The sequence below is a fragment of the Colobus angolensis genome, unplaced genomic scaffold, assembly GCF_000951035.1.
Source record: "Colobus angolensis palliatus isolate OR3802 unplaced genomic scaffold, Cang.pa_1.0 Scaffold105, whole genome shotgun sequence".
In the NCBI taxonomy this organism is placed as follows: domain Eukaryota; kingdom Metazoa; phylum Chordata; class Mammalia; order Primates; family Cercopithecidae; genus Colobus; species Colobus angolensis.
In genome coordinates this window covers 2,763,394-2,785,190 of record NW_012111475.1, presented here as the reverse complement: position 1 = coordinate 2,785,190, position 21,797 = coordinate 2,763,394, and positions in this window count along the sequence as shown.

Sequence of the window (21,797 nt, the reverse complement as noted above, 5' to 3'; positions counted from 1 at the left end):
GGAAACAAAAAAAGAAAAACTGTGCCTGGGTTTATACCTGTTGGCAAGAAAAATATTCCATATGACTACAACTAAAGCTCTTTCCTAAACCATTTAGTAACTCTTGGCGCCATCTCCATAAGCAAATTACAAATTTATTTTATCTTTTTTCTTAAAGTAAGTACGTTCCTCAACCTGAAAATGGCTTAACATCTACCTTAAGTTATTATAGGCCTTAAGAAGCAATTCTCCAAAAATCTATTTCCTGGAAATTATGAACTCAGCTCTCTCAGTAGTTCAGCATTCTTTTCTACCTGGTTAGTTTGCAAATGTGTGGTTTGACAATCTCTACATTAGAGCTGGTGTATTTGCTAACTATTGTCACAATAATGCTATCTAATAAACCATCCCAAAACTCAGTGGCTTTAAACCGTGAACATTTACACAGTAGGTCGGTGATTTAGGTGATGCTTAGCTGTGTGGTTCTTTTGGTCTCAGCCAGGTTTGCTCGTATGCCAGGAGCCTGGAGGTGGGCTAGCAATTGGCTGCTGTAAGCTACCCTTGGCCAGGAGGACTGAGAAACATGGCTCTGCTCCATGCTCTCTCATCCAACAGGCTGTACTGGGCATATTCTCAGGGCAAGGTCAGTGGTTCAAGAGAGCACCTTTTCAAGCCTCTGTTGTATTTTACCCACATATACCTCATTGAGCAAAGCCAGTCACATGGCAAATCCAGAGTTGAGAGATGGAGTGTATCACCCCATCAGGGGATATACTGGTGGCAAAGTTACATAGCAAAGGGCATGAATACCAGGAGAAGCAAAGGATTGGAGCCCAGTGATGTAATCCATCACAGCTGGTGTTCAGGCAGCCCTCTCACAGGAGCCATGCCAGGCAGCTGGTCTAATGGTCCATTAGGGTGTCCTTTGGTGACCGGAGCAGGAATGAACAGAACCCTCCTCCCTTCTTCCTCAATCCTATTTGGGCCTTAGCATCGGAGTCAATGTGTCTGACTGCCTCTCTCACTCCTCGCCTGCCCTGGATTAAAACTGCTAGTAACACAATTTTATAGTTTTCAAGGACCGCGTAGGAAGGCAGCAGTCAAACAGGGCTGATCTCCCTGCATCGAACACGTCCACTTCCAAGCTCAGGCCAGGATGGCTGCTTAGGTCTCTGGGCATGTTACTGAAAATAAAATGTGGCTGGAGTTCAATCACTTGAAAACAACACCATTTCTTTCCTGAATTACCTGAGGGCATGTTAATAGATGGCTTGTAGAGAATCTTTCAAATCTTCCATTCATCAATACCATGCCAAGGAAGGAAGCATAAATCAGAAAGCAGTTATGAGAAATTGTATACGGATGCAGCAAAGCTCAAGGTCAGTAGCCAGACCATGCACCTGCCTTCCATACACCCAGAGCCCACACCAGGGCTGGGTGCACAACTGTGTGCCTAATAGGCGACCCCTGGCCTCTACTTCATAAGCAGAGAGCTGTTACACTTGTAGCTTGAGAACGGTGCAGATAATACCTGCGAGGGCTTCCGTTTAAACCCTCGGTATAGAATATATTTGTCAGAACTGTCACGGGAGCAGCTGACAGAAATCTAACTCAAGGTAGCTTAAATAGAATGAGAGATTTACTGTCTCGTGAGACCAAATAACGATTAAGGCCAGCAAAGAATACCTGGAGCCACAGACACAGCTGTCAGAAGCTTTGCCTCTTTCCTTCTCTCTCCTCTGCTTCTCAGCTTTTCTCTGTGTGAAGTCTCATCTCACCATTTTTCTCCACATTGTAGGTAGATGTGTCGGGAGTTGTTGAGAAACTGATCACTGACCAGCTCTGAACCCACATCCATCTGGAAACTTTCTGGCCAGGCAGGAGAGGGCTCTCTCTTCTGAGCTCATGCTTGAAAATTCTAGGGAAAGGGTCTGATTGGCCAGGGCTGCATCATGTGAACCATCCTGGGCTGATTGCTGTGGCTGGAGTTGGGGTTTGCAACAGGGGTGGGGCACCAGTGGTTAGCAGCTCTCATCAGAACCACATGTGTTTAGGAAGATGCGGAATACTGTTCTGGGCAGAATGAGCCACGCATGTCCACCTCAGAGGGCTGATCATTCTAGCACAGGGGTAGCTCTGAAGGTCCTCACCATGAGGCTCCTCACCTACAGAGCCTTACCAGCTTATGGGTGACGAGCACAGATATAGATTTTAAGCCACCCTTTTCTTGAGAAGAGGCTGGGCTTGGTGAAGTGAAATATGAATGAAGAAGGAAAGTAGACAGGGACTATCATTTTCTTAAGAGTGCCAGATACTGTCCAAGGCACTCAACAAGGCTTATCTCTCCTGCTGATCACCTGAGAGATATTATTCTTTTTTGTTGTTGTTTGAAACAGGGTCTCTCTCTGTGACCCAGGTTGGAGTGCAGTGGCACAGTCTCAGCTTACTGCAGCCTCAAGCTCTCAGACTCAAGCAATTCTCCCGCTTCAGCCTCCTGAGTAGCTGGAACTGCATGCAAGCACCATCACACGCAGCTAACTTTTGTATTTTTAGTAGAGACAAGGTTTCACCATATTGGCCAGGCTGGTCTCAAATTCCTAGGTTCAAGTGATCCACCTGCCTTGGCCTCCCAAAGGGCTGATATTACAGGCACGAGCCACCACACACAGCCGAGAGATATATTCTTGGACCCATTTTACTAGTGAAGAATACTGAGGCTCAGAAGGGGAAAGTGAATTACCCAAGGTTACACAGTGATGGAGTGGGCACTTGAAATAAGCCTTCTTGACCACTCCACATCTGCTCAGCTCTATAAATAATCTAACCACAGTGTCAAACTCTTTCTAAGCATCAGCAATTCCACTGCTGTGTATTTACTCTAAAGAAATGATGGCTTATGGCCATTCAAAAACATGCAGGAGAATGTTCCAGCAACTTTATTCCTAATGGCCCCAAACTGGAAACAAACCACTATCTATCCACAATAGAATGAATAATTTGTGGCATATTCATACATGGAATACCACACAGCAAGGAAAAAGAACACACTATTTTGGGAGGCAGAGGCAGAGGTGGGTGGATCGCCTGAGGTCAGGAGTTCGAGACCATGCCTGGCCGACATGGCAAAATCCCATCTCTACTAAAAATACAAAAATTAGCTGAGTGTGGTGGTGCATGCCTGTAATCCCAGCTACTCGGGAGGCTGAGGCAGGAGAATTGCTTGAATCTGGGAGGCGGAGGTTGCAGTGAGCCAAGATCATGCCATTGCACTCCAGTCTGGGAGACAAGAGCAAAACTCCATCTCAAAAAAAAAAAAAAAAAAAAAAAAAGAATGGACTATTGTTACATGCAACAGTGTGGATGAATCTCACAGATATTTTGTTGAGTGAAAGAAGCCAGGCACAAAAGAGAACATACTATGTACACTCACTTATATGAAGTTCAAGAAGAGGGAAAGCTAATCTTGGTGATGGGGACCAGACTGGTGGTTATCTCTGGGGTGGGTAGAGATTGGAAAGGAGCACCAGGAAGCCTGGGAAGCTCAAAAATTAGATATCTTGATAGGGGTGGTGATTATTGCAGGTCTGTACACAGATAAGAATTCATAAAGTTGTACATTTATGTTCTATATACTTTATGTATATCATACCTTAATTAAAAAAAATTCATTCACAAGTTTGATAGACAAAAGTTCTAAGCCCTTCAAGTCTATGCTGTTCTTTATTTTATTAATTAATTTATGTTTTCCAAAGACAACCGGAGGATTCCCCTACCTGAGCTCCCATTCACTTCTCCGCGTATCTCTGCACAGGTTCTTTAGCTAGACCTTAATTGAGAGACCACTCTGGGGCTCTCCTCTCCCCTCACTCCATCTCCCAGATTCCAACAAGGGAAATCCCCAGGTTCCAAAGGGACCTCCTCCTTTTCTGAGCTCCACCATCAGGATACGTTGGGGCTGGGGATGGCAGCTTTCAGCACACCTTCCTCCTGAGCCAGGTTGTTCTTATGAGGCCAGAAGGAACCAAAGCTCCCAGGGGCACTGAGCTGGGGAGTGGATGCCTGGCACAGCACCATCAGTAGGAACATCTTCATGGAAGGTGATGGAACCAGACACAGGATCCACGCCCACAATGGCCAAAACACAGTGGGAAAGGGCTCCATTTTGCACGTGCACTGCAGGTAGCTAGTTCCTTCCTTATCCACCGAATTACCTTGATCCTGCAGATATCTGTCTCTTCACCAGTAAAATGGACTAGAATACCTAATCACAGAGTTATCTTGAGATAGAATTTCAAAAGGAGACTTTACAGAAGAGCCCATCTAGTTTACACAGTACCTTTGTGTAGATAAGAAAAAAGAAACTCTTCCTCAGGACATTTCATTGCCACCCACTGACTAGTTATCCTAATGTACTGATTTCCCTAGAATAAGACACATTAGAGCCATATGCCATAAAATGGTCATATTAAACTTTCAAATCTACAACATCTCTTATGTGACTGGTAACCACTAGGGTTGTGCAGTACACAACCTGAACAACCATAACATGGCCCTATTTTCAGGACATGATGCACTATGCACAAATAAGGAATCTGCCCTCTTATTGTGGTCAGGAGCCTTAGGTAAGTCCCTTTGTTCTTGTAGGGCATTGTCCTTGATTTGGACTAAATTGTGCTCCCCTTCCAAAATTCATATGCAGAAGCCCTAACCCCCATTGTGGTGGTATTTGGAGATAGGGCCTTAGGGAAATTCGATTTAGGTGAGGTCATGAGGGTGGGGCCCTCATGATGGGATTAGTGCCCTTATGAGAAGAGGAAAAGACACCAGAACTCTCTCTCTGCACTGTGAGCACATAGGAAGAAGACTTCAGCTGCAAGCCAGGAAGAGACCACTTGCTAAACTCTGACCATGCTGGCATCTTGATCTCAGACTTGCAACCTCCAGAACAGTGGGAAAATAAACTCCTGCTTTTCAAACCACTCAGTCAATGGTATTTTCTTATGGAAGCTTAAGCCAAGACAGTTCTCATCATCTGTTAATATAATTTTCCAAGAAGAATGTATTGATAATTACTTAAGTTGTTATCTCTCTCAGGGACATCTGAATTCTAGAGTCTATTCATATCCACGTCCCAAAGAGTGAAGTGCTAATGACAGGCCTTGGAGCAGCATTATAGTCAGTGGGGAGAGATGGATTCAAGGGAGATGGAGGGTGTTGGCACTCTTTGAAACAGCCTCCCTCCTTCAATCACACTGTAGGCAACAGCCTCTTCTGCCCATGCCTGAAGATGGCCAGGGATCTGGGTTCTGAGGCCCAGCTCTATGGGGAAGGAGCCTGATCCTGCAAGATACAAGGGGATTAAAGTCCCCAAGGCAGGAGTTTTCCATCCTTGCAGCCTCCTTCTGGCTATAAAATTAGACTTGCCAATTCCAAAGGAGCCATCTGGCAGGTGGGAAGAGTAGAGAGTGGGCCCTGACCCTCCAGGGACACCTGGCCTAGAGACAATGAAGAAAGTCATCTAGTGAGCTTCCACGTGCCTCCTTCCCCCACAGCTTCTGTTTTAGCATTTTGGGAGGAAAAAGGCGTTCTGGTGATGAAAGTGGGTCCTGCTGGGAGGAGAAGATGGCTGTCGTTGTAGAGTGCTGCATCCCTGGGGGATCCACAGGCCCCCGAGCTCTGTCAGCTTTCCTGGCTAGGGCTCAAGCTGAGCCTCACGCAGTTCCTTGTCCATTGGCATCTCCCATGTGGCCCCCATCTCCCAGTGTGGGCACTGGGGAGACAAAGCTGTGCAGGAACCCCCCGCCCCACCCACCCTGGGGGACCACAGCCCGCCGTGGGAGTTTGGCTCATAGACAAATCATTACCGAAGGTGTGAGAAGTCCTGTGGGAGACGTAGGGAAAAAGTAGGTGCTGGGAGAACACAGAGGAGAAAGTGAGGAAGCCCTCTGGGTGGGGCACTCAGGGAGGAGGTCCCCAAGGAGGTCACCTTTGAGCTGCATCTTGCCAGATAGGCCAGAGTTCAGCAGGCAGAGGGTAGTGTGGGACCAGCCAAGGGGCATGGGGAAGGATTTGGCGATGGACAGACCCTGTGTCCAGAGAGGGGCAACGTCCTAAAGGACAGGTGACTGGACTGAGCTGTCTGGACTTTATCCACAGTAGGCATGGGAGCCATAGAGGATTTTAAACAAAGGCAGCGGTACCTTCCCCAGTGGGGAACGGCATGTTCTTACCTGAAACCTTGGATCTCCCAGGAAGAAGCAGCATGAGTCTGGGCCCTCAGACCATCCTCCTTGGATCCTGCCTTGCTGCTGGCATCTGAAGCCCACTCCTGGGCTGTATGCTATATGAGCTGAGGCCCATTTTTGCTATAGATTCTCACAAGTCTTTCTGAAAACCTGCAGTGCAGCTTCTCCTATCACAGCTGAGGTATAGGATATTTCATCTCAGTTGGGAAGGGAGATGTGGGTCCAGGACAGGGAGCAAGACCCAGCCACCACCAGGGGAGAAGGGAAGAGAGGGAGTGAAGAGGGCAGGACCAGATACATCTCTGGGCATAGGTCCAAAGTAGAGGAAAGTGTTAGAAGCCTGGTAAAGGCCAGTGTTCATTTATCTGGGGCCAAACAGGGGTGTGGGCATAGCTCCAGGGTAATGGCCCTTGATTCTCTGTTTATAAATAAACAGAAATAAAGATAAATCTTGGGAGTTGATTTAGGTATACTGGGTTATGATTGGAGGTGTTAGTGCCTGTTGGGACCACACCCTCCATCCTCAAGGGGAAGGGGTAAGGGTTCTCCTAAAGAGAATGCCCTTACGTCCTTTTCAGTCATACCTAGAAGAGTAGAGTCCTTGGTTAGAGACCCGGAATGCTGAATGCAGTTTCTAGACAGCCAGAAGTAACATCAATCTATCTCCAGGTCTTGTCCTCCTGGGTCTCAGTCATAAAAGGGCTCTTGCCCAGACAGGAGTTCTCTGCAGTAGGGACCAAAGTGGTGCCCACACCACGAGGCAGGCAGGGAGTGGGGATGGAAAGGGGCCAGACCACCCCAGAGGAGGAGAGCCCTGTGAACCAAATGGGCCAGTTGCATGGGATTCTCTGTATTTCTTTTCTTCCTATTATGTCCCTGAGCTTCCCATAAGGCCTTAGCTAACTGTCCCATGGTAATTACTGGGAGGGCCTCAAGGGAGGGTGACTGTGGGGACAAAGGTGAGCACTCCAGCTCTCACTGCACTACCTCTCTGGTGATTCAACCCACCTCCATCCCCACCGCCCCCCGTGGGTGACTTTGAAGGATCCAAGTTGTCTTAATGGGAGATGATGGTCGTTTTGTGATTACAACATTTGGGAATCCAGGAATAGGTGACCTTAGAAAGAAGAAACTATTAGTTCATATTGAGAAAGTAGCAGAACTCCCTACCCACTACCCACCAGTCTGGGGGCAGGGCCAGAACTGGTCCTGGGCAGGGCAGGGATGGGAGGGAGAGGCTGTAGGGTCCCAGCCACAACTGTATCAAGTCAGGGTCTCAGGCTCTGGAACAAGACATTTGTATTCCTCTTTCTCTCCTAAAAATGTCTATACAAGAATACACACGTACCCGCATGAATGAACCCAGGCAGGCAGGTACGCAACATGTGTTTTTAACCAAGGAAACATCCCCTGCTCCACTCCCAACAGACAGAGCTACAGGAAGGGACTCCGACTTCCCAATAATCTTGCAAACTAATGAGCTTGACTTTAACTCCATTACCAGGGCTAATCTGTCCCGACTCCCGCCTGATTTGCACAAGAAATGGGCTCATTCATAATGGATGGTGTGTGCACTTTGCCGAGTCCCCCAGAGGTATCAGTTAAGCAGTTTGCAGTGGCACTTTCCTTCAGCAGAGGGAAGGGGCTGAGACAAGTCTCCCAGGAAAAGGTCAGGCCCGAGGGAAAATGGCTAAAATGACTCCTCCCCTCCCCTTCACCCATTGGGCTGCCCTGCGCCTTTCACTGCTCCACTCTGCCGGCTCTGCACCGGGCTCACAGCCTTCAGCACGTCTCCCCTGGGTAGCTCCACAGCTGCTCCGGCCAGATCCCTTCTGGATTTACAGACAGGAGGACAGGGAGTCTGAGAGAATGACTTTAGAGGGTAATAGTTCTTCTAGGACTGTGGTTCTCAAGCTTCAGGGTCCATGAGAATCCACTGGAGGGCTTGACAAAACTCAAGCTGCTCCCCTACCCGCTACCCACCATTCTAGAGCTTCTGACTTGGAGTTCCAGGTGAGCTTGAGAATTTCATTTCTAGCAAAGCTTCCAGGTGCAGCTGCTGTTGGTCCGAGGACCACACTTTGAGAACCACTGGTCTAGCTCCTGACTTGGCACCAGAATCCCTCTGCCACCTTCCTCATAGGTAAAGTCAGAAATTGCATGTGCTTCCTCTTCTTAGATGCCTCTTCCTACCAGTCCCCACTCTCTCGTGCTTTGTTTTCTTGTCTGTCTGTCCTTCCAGACTGTAAGTCCCTAGAGAACAGGATGTGTCTTAGTTTCCTGTGTGTTCCCAGGACTGTAAACATACCAGGAAAAGCTTCAGCAAGAGGTATATACCACTAGGGGAACACTGGTTACCCACCCCAGGAAGAAGCAGAATCAGGGTGGGATGTTACCACTGAAGGACTGTTACTTTTTAATTCTCGAATCTGCTATATTGTTTGGATTTTAAAAATGGGAATGATTCATGCATAAATGGGTGATTAAAAAGTAATGGAAGAAAACTGATTTTATTGACTAAAGCATCCTCTCTGAAGGTACTAACTCTGCTGTCCCACACTCCCACGGAGTCCTCAAATGTGTTCAGCTAAATAGCATTACTGCCAGGTGCTGCTGACAGAGCTTTAAATATACAGACTTATTTAGTACTTACAACAGCCTCATGAGGTGAGGACTATGTCTTATCCCTGTTCCTCATGTGAGGAAGCTGAGGCCCAGGGACGCTAGTTAGCTTACCCAAGGCCAGGTGTCTCATTTGCAATAGGGTTGCGTTCACCCCTCAACAGGCTAGTTCTGGGAGTTGTGATCTTGACCCCTGGTGGGGCTGTACCACCTAGAAGTTGAGGTTCATCAAAAGATGGAATCTTATTTATTTACACCTAACCCACTTTGCTCTAAAGAGGATTCAAGGAGACTGCTATCTGATTTAGTTATCCAAAGCTTATATTGCCCAGAAATGTTACCTTTAATTAAATTTGTGCTAGAAACACAATACAAAAACACAGGCTCAAGCATGTGAACTTACCAAATTAAATAAAAAAAAAAAGCCATCAAAGTAGACATGATCAATGGCTTCTGAGGTTTTCTGTTCCTATTGTTTTTTCACCAATATACTGGCAAGCATGCAGCAGCAGGTGCCAAAAGGATAGAAAAATTTATAGAGGGAGAACTTTTTTTTTTTTTTGAGACGGAGTCTTGCTCTGTTGCCCCAGGCTGGAGTGCAGTGGCGCGATCTCGGCTCACTGCAAGCTCTGCCTCCCTGGTTCAGGCCATTCTCCTGCCTCAGCCTCCCCGGTAGCTGGGACTACAGGCGCCCGCCACCGCGCCCAGCTAATTTTTTGTATTTTTTTAGTAGAGACGGGGTTTCACAGTGGTCTTGATATCCTGACCTTGTGATCCGCCCGCCTCAGCCTCCCAAAGTGCTGGGATTACAGGCGTGAGCCACCGCGCCCGGTGAGGGAGGACTTTAAATACAGAACATCCTATTCATTAACTTGATTTCTTTTGTGCATTGAAAAAAGAGCTGCAGGATTCAATTTTAGTGGAGGAAACCCTTGACCTTGCTCTTGGAACCCCTGAGTTCCCTAGCAGCAGAGCTTAGAGCGTCTGGCCTGGGGCATATTTTGTAATCATCTGAGGTGCTCAGCCCCCATGCAGCCTAAGGGTGAATTTCTGCAGGGACTGGGAGGGGCGGTGTCTGGCATTGCTCTGTTTAAACAAACTACCTCTGGGGATCGTAATGCACAGTCACGGTCAAGAGCCACTGAGAAGATCCCTTGCAATTTTCAAGTTTTGATTCTCACTCTAAAATCTCAGTTTTCTAATATTTTATGATCGTATCCCTCTCCCCCAGCCCACAGTCCTGGCCCTGCCTTTCCAATGGAAGTTGCTGGGTTGGTCTGGAATTTAATCACCTCCTTGGAAGCAGAGCCCAGCTCCCCAGGGGGCTGCTTGTTCGCCCTGTGTGAGGCCAGCAGGTTTATTTATGGTTTCTGATTTTATTTAATTCCCCACCTCAGAGCTGTTCTTCTGCATACAGAGAACTCAGGCTGTCTGCTACCTGCGCTCCGGGGCTGCCATGAGCTGGGCTTGGATGGATGTGTAGCTTTAGTCCGCAGAGTTGGCTGAGAAGCTGGTCACCTTCCTGGGGGTGATTTATGTGAAGCAGCAAAGCCCTACTCTTCCAAAACATCTCCCCCAAAGCTTTCCCAACACAGGGGGTATGAATGGATAGGGCAACACAGGCCTTGCCTGCAGGAAGTTCTAGAAAAATTCTGTTCTCACTTGGAGGGTTCAACTCTGCCTATTTTACCATTTGCCTTGGGACCCACCCAAGAGGGCAGCAGCTAGATCTTGCCCTGATGCATGTTTATTGCCCTCCATGGCCAAGGGCCAATGTGGAGGACACAGCTCTTTGGAGGGTGAGCGCAGGTGGTGGAGATCACAAAGGGTGGGTAGGAAGGAGACCACCGTTGGTATCTGATTTCAGTTTTTCATATTCTTTGCCTCAGTTAACACCCACTCTCTCTTCCCTTTTTCCTCCCCACTCCCCCACGAGGGTCTCGCCATGTAGATGGTACAGCAGTCAGGGTCTAAACAGGAAAACAGAAATCAAGTTAACGGCAGGACATGACAGAAGGAAGGTAATGCAGGGACCTGGTTATAGGTGTTGGAGGAGCCAAGAGCCAAGTGGGACAGTGAAGAAACTTCAAAATCAGCAACCTCAGGAAACTCCTGCCAGCTCGAGGGCTGGTGGCAGGGGAGTGGTGTTGACAGTGCCTGGGAGCCGGGACCATCCATGAGAGCTGGAACCATGCCAGCCTATAGGGCAGGAGCTGAGGCTACTGCCAGAGAAGCCGCCTCAGAAAGGAGAGCAGGACAGACACCTGCTGCTTCTTCCCTGAACCCTATACTCCCCCAAGGGAGACAGAACCCAACAGGCACAGAGTCTGGAGTTGCAGAGAAGGGTGGGTGGTTGTATGTTTTGAGGAAGGGACTTGAGGACAAACAGGCAGGTGACCAATACCAGGGAATTACCAGACCACTGTGTACTGAGATTGTGAAGCAACTTCTTTAGGATCCCGCAGCCTGGTTAGGGACCTGGTTAGGGACCTGGCTGGGGATGGAGCCAAGGATTTTAACCCTGACTCCCCATCCTGGGTAGGATCGCTCAGGCTTTCTGTCCGGGTCCTCCTTTCTAGGCCCAAGAGCTGCTTTGCAGACAGGTGGCTGAGGAAAAAGGTGTGGTCCCTGGCTGCTGGAATCAGTCAGTGTGAGACGAGGGAGGGGTTGTGGGCAACAGCGCCTCTGCTTCCCCTCCACCTCTTTCACCCTGTTCCCACATTTCTTTTCATCTTCTTCACCTTCTGGGCACCCCTCCCACCATGTTCTTAAACTTATATCTTGGAGGTAATGGCAACTCCCAACCTTTTCTCTCTGGGTTCCAGTCACATGAGTTGCTATGGCAGAGAAAATGCTCTGTATTCACCTCCCCATTTCCTCTGTCTGAGCACATGGCAGGGTTGTATCTCCCAGCCTCCCTTGAGGTGAAGTCGACCCATCCATGTGACCCGTTCTGGCCAATGAGCTGTGAGCAGTGGATTCCCTCTGGTCCAAGGCACTTAAAACCAGGTGTGAGTTCTCTAAGTTCTCCTTTTCCTGCCACAGTAAGCTGAAGCCCACTTGTGTTGACATGATATCACTGGACAGAAGGGATCCCCAAAGAGAGGACAGCTGCCTTGGAGAATTAGACATCTTACACTGGAATTTACATGTGCAAAAAGTAAATTTTTATTGTATTAAGATACCAAGATTTGGAGGTTAATTTAAAAAAAAAAACAACACAGCATAGCCTGGTATTAACAAAACACAGTTGCTATATGCTATAATGATTTCTCCCAGAAAGAGAGTGAGACCCCTCTTATATTCTTCCATAGGCCCCTGGGCGGCCCTTGTCCAGTTTAAGGCTGCAATCTCCGTGGAGGCATCCCCAAGCCTGGAACAGTAGCTGGCACAAAGGAAAAACTGAGTAAATAGTTGTCGACTAAATGAACAAATGAGTGAACAAATGAATAACCCAGGACCAGCTAAGAACATCTTAGAATGAGATCATGGCTTATCCTGGAGCACCAGAAGGAAAACACCCAGTCCAAGATGGCAGAAACAGAATTCAGGGGAACCTTGACAGATTGGAAAAATGATCCATTCGGGATGGGTGACATACAAGGCAAGGCTTGTAGAAATTCAACACAAGCCTCATCAATCCAGGGGGAGGTGAGAAGAAACCCAAGGGGACCCAGGATTGTAGGGGACCAGGAGTCTAATAACATCCTTAGGGAAGGACCAGCCTCTTCCGTGCTGGGACAGGACCCAGGAAGGAGGAAGTGGCACATGCCAGGCAGGGTGTGATCATCCCACTGCACTTGGCCTTCTCCCGGCATCTAATTTTAGCTGTCACATTTAAGAAGGATTTGGAAGTTCTGGAGCAGAGCCAGAGCCAATAGGAGAAATTATGAAAGGCTGAAAAAAATAGAACCTGTAGGAAAAGTCCAGAAGAGGTGGGAGTTAAATGGGGCTGGGAGAGGCAGGTGTATGCAAATGAGCAGCTCTTTAGTTTGAGGATGGTGGGGAGACCAGAACTGGGGGACATTGATTTATACAGCAGCAAGAAAGGTTTAAGTTAGACTCCAGGAAGTGAACCTTGATGAAGGCTTCTGGTGAACTAAGTACTTTCCTTGGCTGCCCCTCTGCTCAGGAGGCCCTGGTAGGCCCCTCCCTTTTCCCACAAGGGGCCAGGCACAAAGATGACTGGGAAATGTGAAGTCCTAGAGGGCTGTAAAGGCAGGAGATATCTGATACTGTCCTTAGGTCATATGACAAGGAAGGAGCCTGAGCAGGGTCTGTCTGCTCTGGTTTCTGAGCCTGATGCAGGGGCTGGAGCAGATGACTTCTTGGGTGTGGGGATTCCTCATGTGGCATGGGGAAACAGTGACGTTTCAGGAATTGGATACTTTTCACATTCCTCTAGGTTATCTCCCATATGGCTATCTCCCTAGAAAATGTCTCACATCAGTTAAAGCAGTTGATGCATTCTAACTATGACCCTGGGATCAGCTTTAGGAAAGGGGTCGCTGAAGATTAACGGAGACTCATGCATCCCAGGATGTCAGAACTAAAAGGATTGTGGCAGATTAACCAATCCAACCTCCCATCCCTTTACAAGTGAAGACACAGAGCTCTGGGGAGCTTTCAGAAATTAAAACATTAGTGGCGAAATCAGCAGCATACCCCGGTCCCTGGACTTCTGACCCAATGTTCCTCCAACCAGCTCATGTTTGACTCTCAAAGTGAGAGCCAGGAGGCCAGGGGAGAGGTCAGAATGAACACAGGAGAAGGATAGAGGCCTGGAAAGGGGTGATGGGGCCAGAAATGGGGAAGGGGCAGGAAGGACAAGAGAAAAGAAAGCTTTTCCTCTCTTGGGCTAAGTGGTGAGAGGAGTCAGGCAAGATTTTCTGTTGTTTTAGAGAGAGCTAAGGGTAGAGGGCTGGTATGGGAGGCAGGGCTGCTGAGGAGGGCCTCTCACAGGGGGCTCCTTTGGGGTTGGCACTTTCTGAGCTGGCCGGCTTCATCCACCCGCCTTCCCTAGATTTCCCCACTTCCTATATTTTCACCTGCCCCTTCCCCCGGTTAATCTCTGAGACCACAAGAAGAGTGGGGTTCTGGGGGCAGATAGAGGAAGGACTGTGAATGGGGTATGATGTCCTAGAGATGCCACCTGGAAACAGATGTATATACCCCAGAGTATACCTGAGCCCCCACCAGGTCCCTCACCAACATCTCAAAGCACAAAATGGCATCCCATGTACTGAAGACCTACTCATGGTAAGGGCTGGAGCAGAGAGGAGGATCAAGAGGCACGCAAGTACGAGTTCCCTGCGGGAGAAAGCCAGTTTGGTTTCCCTAGCTGGAGGGCATCTCGGTTCTCAGGCTTCCATGAATGTCTGAGCAGAAGCCGTGCACCAGTGTCCCTCTCCAAGGTCACATGCCTCTAGGACCTCTGCGTCCATCCTCCTGCCTAAGCATTTCCCTGACACACCTCCAAGTGGCATCCTTCTCTCCACAAGGAAGCAGTCTCTGGGCTTCCTCCAGCTTTTCTCATGCTTTTAAGCTAAGCCACAGCCCCTCACTGGGATCTTTGGAAGACGGACCACTCCTAGCTGTGCTGGGGAAACTGCCAATGCAGTGGTCTCCCCACTCCTCTCCTTGTTCCTAGAGACCCTATTCTATCTTACCTAGCTCTCGGGCCCACCTGTCCTCTCCTCTTTCTTCAGTAAGAATGCTGCAGCCACCCCTGCACCTGGCCGCTAGAGGGCACCATGCCCTCACTGCCACCCCAGCTCTCCAGCCCACTCCTACCTCTGCCTTCCTTATAGTCCTGCCAGATCGCACTTGGCAGAAAGGAGCCAACTAGGAAATCCCAGGATAATCTAAGAGGTTTATGTCAAAAGGTTTACAAGGGAAAACATAGGTAAAAATAAGTGCTTGGCACTCTGCCAGCTGCAAGGGATTGAAAGGTGACTAAGACCCCTACCTGCCCACTTCTCAGTCTCAAAGAGGAGACAGGTAATGACTGTGCAGTAAGTGAGCCCAGGAAGGTAGAGAAATGCAGCCTGCTGATGGAACAGCCAAGAGGGGCTCCCTGCCCCCAACTTCAGCAGGGGCTCACGGAAGATTCCTAGAGGATTCCTGAAAGGTGAGTAGGAAGCAGCAGGTGAGGGAGGCAAGGGCAAATCAGGAGGCAGGAACAGCAAGCCCAGGAGTGAGATCAGCATGAGCAGAGGCCGGGAGGCATGACCGATTTAGAGTGGAACACAGGGTAAGTAGACTTATGTCCTATTCCAGACACCAGGCTCTGTTCCTCTCCTTTCCTGGTCTGAGGAATGCCCAACTGTGGGAGCTTTCAGTGCTACCCTAAGAAGCCTAGAGGAGTTCCCAGGCCCTCCTGCAGCCCTGCCCTCCTCCTCTTCTCTGGAGAGGATCGGAGTGTCCAGGTTTGGGGGAAGGTGCTATCACTCAGTCCTCATGGTGCTCCCTGGATGCTGACCTCCTGATTCAGGTTGTTATTATTCTCATTTTGCTGATGAGAAACCAGGGGCTCAGGAAGATGCAGGAACCTGCACAGAACTGCACAACAAAGCCAAGCCCCTCAGCCAGGACTTCTGCCCCCAGCCCCTGTGGCCTGTGCTGCTCAGGAGAAGGGACCGTATGGAAATCCCTCTCTCCCCATGTGGTTCAGAAGGCTGACACTAGCCATTTGAAGCAGATTTTTTTTTAAATGGAGGTTTTCCAATTACAAAAGTAATGAATACTCATTATTTTAAAAATCAGACAATATAGAAATTCACAACATTGAAAGTGAAAGTCTCTTATAATCCCACCTCTCTCTCCCCAAGATAACCACTCTTAACAGTTTGATATGTATTTTTCCAGACTTTCCCATGGGTTTGCAAATATGATTGTACATTTTTAAAAAATGATATTATGCTTTGCTGCAATTTGCTTTCTTCAACTTAACAGTCAGTCGTGAACTGTTCACATGCCTGCATACTGATCGATAAAGTGGGGTTTCTTGTGATCCCCACTTATTGCTGAGGAAACCAGGCTTCCTCAGGGAAGATAAGTTTCCCCAACCACACAGCTCAGGAGGGACAGACTTACCAGCCCAGCCTGTCAAGATCTGGGGCAGCCAGTGGGGAGCTGCCCATAGCTACACCCGCCCACTCACTGCTTTTTCTCCCAGCAGCTTTCTCACCATCCTCAGCTGCTGAGAATTTTTAGGAATGGATTTCTGTGTCATTTCTAATAGATCAGGAATATCCTAGCAAGACAGATTGCCTGAGCCTGTTAGGTGGTAAAATCCAGGCTCATCCCTCTTGTATGCAGATCATTCCTTTTCCCCAGGAAGGAAGCTCTGGGTAGCAGCTCCCCGGGGGTGGGAGGTAGGGGGTGGAATGAAGCAGCACAGGGCCGCTGACCCACCAGCCTCCTGAAATAGCCAAATATCTGGGCTGGGGGAGGCAAGTGCCACGAAATTCAGTCAGTAGCATCCCTTCACCTCTTGATCCTCAACGTGTGGTCTCAGGAGTAGCACGGCATCCCTGGGGAGCTGGTTAGAAATGCAAAATCTCAGCCCACAGGGCAGACCCACTGAATCAGAATCAGCATTTTAACAAGATCCCGGGGGGAGCCCTATGCATACTAAAGTATGAGTAGCTGGGGTTTGGCAGTATTCTGGTTCCTATAAAGCCAGCCCATGACTTCTTTTCCAGAAGTTTAGTTGATGCACTTGGTATTAGAAACTTAATAAGAGCTAGCAGTTACAGGGACGTTTCTATGTGCCAGGCAACATTGCAAGTGTCTTACTTACATGAATTCATTTAATCCTTACAAGGATGCTATGAGTTGAGATACCATTATTATCCTGATTTTACAGATGAAGAAACTGAGGTACAGAAAACTTGCTTAATTTGCCTGAGGTCACATGCTAACCAGAGGGTAATCTGGGACTTAAACTCAGGTCCTCCAGGATCTTAACCACCACAGCACACTGCCCTGCAAGTAGATGCACCCATCTGGCATGGAGCAGTTTTGACAGGCATCTCCAGAGTGACATTTCCAAGTGGAGCTTGCCAACACATCTTGCTTTTCTCCCCCACCATCTTCCCCCTTCCTAAAGACTGGTCGCCTTGCAGAAGCTGCCAGAGCTCAGCATGAACCTCGCCACTGCTTTTGTGGTGATGCTGAGACCAAGAAGTAATAGCAGCTTATTACATCTACAAAACCCTTTATCATCTATGATGTCTCTTTATTCTCCAAGAAGCAAGTGAGATGACGCAGGTGTTACTATCCTCACTGGAAGAACAGGAAAGGAGCCTAGAGACACCCAGTGACTTACAAGGTCATGCAGAACAGAGACTAGCAGCCAGGCCTCCTGACTTCTGGAGCATGTTTCTTTCATCTCTCTAGGATGCCCTCTTCTCTAGAAGACTCTATACCAGTTCTCTCCACCCTGAAGGCGGCCAGCATCTCCTCTCAGTGCTTCTGCAGCTCTGCAGGGGAAACTGGGTCCCTGATGAAGCTTCAGCCTCTCTCCCAGGCCGCCTCCTGCCTGAAGCAATTATAAATCAGGGCATTTTCCTTTCATTCAGACCTGATGTTTAATTCATCGCTATTCCGGCTGCTTTAATGCAGAGAACATTTATTCAGTGGAATAGCTTTGTTTTGCCTTCCAAGCTTTATTCTCCTCTTTAGAATACCATTGCTATTGCAGAGGGGGCTTCCTGTTAGCCAGCTTCTGAGACCCTCCCCATTCTGCTCCCCGAGAGTGGCCCAGCCCTGCCATCTTATGTGGACCTACCCCTGGGCCGAGAGTGAGCTTCAGCTCCTGAGAATGAGGAGTCCAGGCTTTTCTGTCCTTGGTCTAAGCACCTGACATTTTCAATTTGCTCACCACCCCCCTTTCTCCCAGGCCACATGCCTGGTGTGATGAGCTGCCTGGCTCCTAGATAAGGCTGCTACTGCCCAGGACACAGGAAGTTGGAAGGGCCTGGAGTGGAGCGGGGGTAGCACAGCTGTCGTGCTTCCTTCTTGGAGCTCCTGCCTTGTGGCATTGACCACATCTTCAACTTCTTGCATTCTAGACAAATCTAGAACCTTGGACTCCAATCCCTGAATGCTATGCCACCTCCTGACAATAAACCTCCCCGGTGATCATTTCCATTGTCCTAGATCTCAGACTGCTAAGTGTCTACAAAATACCCATTCCCCGGTGATCATTTCCATTGTCCTAGATCTCAGACTGCTAAGTGTCTACAAAATACCCATTCCTCCTCTATTTTGTAACAACAAAACCCTCAGCTAAGCACCAGGCTGGAAACCCAGTTTACATATAAAACTACATTGCCCAGCCTCTCTTGTAGCTAGGTGTGTTCATATGACTAGGTTCTAGCCACTGACAGCTAAGTGGAAGTGTTGTGTGGGACTTCTGTGAAGCCTTCCTAAAAGAGAGAAGGCACAACTTTCTGTTTTTACTAGCTTTTCTGTTACTTACTAGCTGGAATGTAGATGTAAAGACTGGAACTCTAGCAGCCATTTTGAACCATGAGGTGGAATCCACATATTGGGTTTAGGAGAGACACAAGGCAGAAGGAGATGGGTCCCCGACACAGAGGATTCATCTTTCTGAGTGGCTGGCTCATCTCTGAATTTCCTTTACAATAGAAATAAGCTTCTATCTTGTTTTAGCTACTTTTATTGTATGTCTTTTAGACATAGGTAGCCAAATTAGTTCCTAACTGATGAAGACACAGCCATTTACCACTTTCTTGATCTCCATGATGGAAGCTGCTTGCCTGCCAAGCTCACTACCTAAACCAGTTTCTGATACAAGATTTAAGAATGTAGCACCTAATAGAAATGAAGGACAGAAGAGCTACAGAGGAGGGATGTGGAGTCGAGGACACAGAGTGAAGAATGAGCAGACATAATTCAACTTGCTCGCAGTACAGATGGGAAAACTGCGTTTCGGAAAGAATTAGTCATTAGCCCATAGAGCTAGAGCTAATAAGTGGCAAATTCAGGATTCGATACCAGAATTTTTTGCTCAAACCAACACTCCATTACCACTTAGAGAGAGCTTGGGACAACGCGAGGGAAGACGTGCCACATCTTCCAATCTTGCCATGGTCTGGTCCTCACTGTGAGAACTGGAGCTTGTCCCCACAGAGCTCTGCTCCTTTCTCCTTCTCTTGTGACGTGCATATATTTATAAAGCAACAGACTTATTATTATCATACAAAGCAGATGCAGGGGAAGGAATCAGCCGCTTTTGGGGCAAAGCCACCTGGTAAGAGGTGAGCTTCCTCTGCCCGTCTCAGGCTGGAGGAGGGTGGCTTCCATTCTTCCATACCCTGCTTCCCACCCTGTAGGTACAGAGCAATGGTTAAGCTCAGGCTTTGAAACCAGGCTGCTCTGGTTTGAATCCTAACCCCACCACTGACTGACTCTGTGACCTTGCCTCCCCATGCCTCAGTTTCCTCATCTATAAAAGAGGTGATAATTATACCCACCTTCTAGGGTTGCTGTGAAGGTTGAAATAATAAGGGCGCAGGGTGTTAGTTATTACTGTTTTCCAGAATTACTATCTTCTAGATCGAGATCTCCTTGTAGTAGACACACTGACATGGTTGACATTTTAAAGTTTTGCTTGTTTTTCATGTTATAATATGGTCATAAGTTCCTTGACGGCATGGAGCATTTTAGTCTTTGTTCCTCAATACTTAGACTGGTACCTAGCACACAGTAGATACCCAATAAAAACGTGCTCAAGAGAGCCAGGCAGAGCTGAATTCTTTCCGCTTCTGAGGAGCATCTTCTATTCTCCCTCCCGTCTCCCTCTCTCCCTTCTTCCCTCTCTTTGTCTGTCTGACACTCTTTCTGTCTCTGTCTTTCCCTCTACCACCTCTCTCTCTATTTAATATACTCCCTCTTGCTCTTTCTTTCAACCATTTCCCCCACTCCGTTCCGGGCTTCACACTGACATGTGCGCCCCTGTCCCTGGCTGCCCCATCTCCAGAGCACGATCATATTCTGCTCCAAATTTGCCTCCAGGATCAGTCCTCCCGGGAGGCCTCCTATCACTCAGCCTTGAGGACACTGCAGCATCAGGGCTGGATGGGAGCCTCACTACCTGCTCTATTCCAGCCTGCTCACTTTTCAGATGAGGAGGCCAAGGTACAAAGCACCAAGAAAGTTGCTTCACAGTCACGTGGCCAGCTTGTTCCAGAGCTAGGATTAGAACCTGGGCTTTCCCACTCTCAGCCCAATGCTCTTTACATTAGCGCATTCACAGAGGCAGTGGCAGAACCCTAGTAGGAGACCACTGAATGCTTGTTACATGAATGAATGAATGAATGCTGTTGGAAGAGGAGAGCTACTCAGACAATACTACTTGTTTTTCTACAGCTCCTTTTGACCTGCTCTACCCCTGCCCCACCCTCCACATGCCTGGGGTCCCCAGGGGAGGTTTTTGGCACTGTTAGTCTTGCCTGTGACCCTTCCACCACCCCTGGGGAGTCAGCGGTCTTTCTCCCTCCTCTCACTCCTGTGTGCATAAAGGCCATTTTCATTGTTCTCTGTGGAAAGATCTTTAGAGGATGGAGGCCATTCTCTGAGAACAAAGCCTCCTCCTAGGGAGTGTTGGCCAGGGCTCTTGTCATTGTGGCTTGCTGTCTGCTCAGAGCCTGTGTTTTGACCAGAACAAAGTGATTCCGATTGGAACCCTGTAGCTTGTTGCTGGCTCTGCCTGCTTTTCCTGCAGATGTGTAGCCCCATTCTGGCCTCCTCTCCTCTCAAGGAAAGGGGAGTTGTCTTCAACTGATGGCCCCTCCCCAAAGCCCAGACCTGTCCTTCTCCATGCCTTTCCCCTCTACCCTACCCGGCACCTCCCAAACGCTACCTGCCACTGCAGTTCCTTGTTGAACTGTTCTTGTTTTAATTCCATCCCCTGCAATTGGAGCCTGAATAATGAGTTATTTCACAGGATGATTGATCTGGGTATTAGGGCATCATTTAGTTTGCCATTACAACAGCCAATTTTGGTTACATGCTCAGCTGTGAAGGGGAAATGGGCCAGCCTGCTGGAGCTTTCTAAAGCATGGAGCTGGTGAGTAGGGGGATGGGGTGCGGGGCAGAGGTGGCAGGTGGGCAGGACGAGGGCGTCTGGCTTGCTTCAATATGTCTTTATTCTTAGAATATGATGCTGGGAAAGAAATTGTAAGGATTGAAAAGGTATATAACCCTTTCTCAAAGGGACAGGAAGAGTGGAGTTTTCAGGTTGTAGAAGCCAGGAGCGGAAAGGTCTCTCTTAAATAACCGAGTGAGTGAACCCCAAATTAAAGAGCATTACAGACTCTCCAGTATTTCAGGATGACAGAATAGTGGTCCATCCTTACTCGCCAGTCCCATACCAGACCCAGTTGCAGAAATTTCCGTGGCTCCCCCATTTATTTTCCTCATAGCACTTCTCACAACCCAACACTTCCCTTTCCATTTACTTTAAGTGAAGTCTCGCCTATCTCTTCCTCAACGAGAATGAAAACTACATGAGGGCAAGTACCACGTCTATGCTGCTCATCTGTTTCCCCAGGGCCTGAGACAGTGCCTGGCACTTCATGGCACTCAGTAGGCATTTGTTGAATGAAGTGAATGAGTATCAGAGGGCACTGGTTTCATGGATCTGAGTATGGGGGACAAGGCATAACACGCACGGTGGTCTCTGACCCCCGCACGAAGCACATGCGCGGTGGTCTCTTACTCCCCCTCACGCGCGCGGCGGTCTCTGACTCCCCCGCACAAAGCACATGCACGGTGTTCTGACTCCCCCGCATGCGCACGGTGGTCTCTGACTCCTCCACACATGCACGGTGGTCTCTAACTCCTCTGCGCCCCTTTTGAGCATCTTGGGAAAGCAGTAGACCCTCTCCCCAGGAGAAAGTGTATACACATCTGCAATGC